This window comes from Scyliorhinus torazame, chromosome 21 (genome assembly GCF_047496885.1).
Source record: "Scyliorhinus torazame isolate Kashiwa2021f chromosome 21, sScyTor2.1, whole genome shotgun sequence".
NCBI lineage: Eukaryota > Metazoa > Chordata > Chondrichthyes > Carcharhiniformes > Scyliorhinidae > Scyliorhinus > Scyliorhinus torazame.
The window spans coordinates 95,347,861-95,349,115 of NC_092727.1; positions in this window are offsets into that span (position 1 = coordinate 95,347,861).

Below are 1,255 nucleotides of genomic sequence, written 5' to 3' on the forward strand. Positions count from 1 at the left end.
ATTCCAATCAATAAATATGCTGATATTGTCAGTGAAAGAATACTTACGAGATGGACATAAAGGTTTACATTTATTATATTATATGAAAGCACCACAATATTCATTTTCACCCCTAAGAAAAGAAGAAAATGCACAGTTCAAAATGGTGCCGATGTTATACAAGTTATACTCATTAATTATATGAATTATAATCATTATATAGCTATTTAAGACAAAGGGCTGGATTCTCCAGTTCCCCAGCATGTGTTTCTCGGCAAATTGAATTTTCCATTGAAGCCGACCCATGGCTCTGGGAAACCCATGGGCGGGGGTGCACTGTCGTGGCAACAGGAAATCCAAAACGGACAGAAATTCCAAACTTTACCTGACATCTGACCTAATGTGTTAACTGTCTTCAATTGCTAGCGACTCTTGACTCAGCATCAGAAGATTATGGGTTCAAGTGTCGCCCTCAAGGTGAGATTCTATGACTCCGAAATTAAATCTCCGCCGTGGCGCAAAGAGCACCAATAGCAGGGTTCCCACTGCCAATTAGGAACTTAATTCCTGGGGGTGGGGGAGGGCTTCCGCCCAGTTTGGTGGCTGATGTCGGGGCCCCTGACGCCCTCACTAAATTCCATACCGGCCGACTGCTGCACTGTCAGATGTGCTTTCTTTGGATCAGATGTTAAGCTGAGGCCCTGTCTGCCTGCTCAGATAGAGGTAGCATCTACCATGTCGTAAAGTTGAACAGCAACAGAGTTATGTTGGTATCATGGCCAATATTTATCCCTCAATTTACATGAGAAATCAGATTACTGGTAATAATCACATTGCTGTTTGTGAGAGAATGCTCTGCACTAATTGACTGCTGCATTTCACACACTATATTTAATATACAGTTCAAAAATACTTCATTGACTGGAAAAATATTTTGGGACATCCTGCATCAGTAAAAAAGATTATGGGTGGGATTTTCTGTCCCGCCACACGAGTTTTCTGGTACGGCACGCTCCCACCGGTAGCGGGATTCTCCGTCTCGCCAGCCAGCCAATGTGATTTCTCATTGTGGGCAGCCCCATGTCGTCGTAAAATCCCCGAGTGTGGGTGGGCTGCCGGCAAGAATCCTGACAGTGGAGAATCTAGCCCTATATATATGGGTGCAAGTCTTTCTTGCTTGAACTCCAAGCATATCTTAGGTGACGATATTCTGAAACAATTGTGGAATCTAACACTGAAAAAGTGCAGAGAGAAAGAAGGTCTGCTGGCAGGCTGG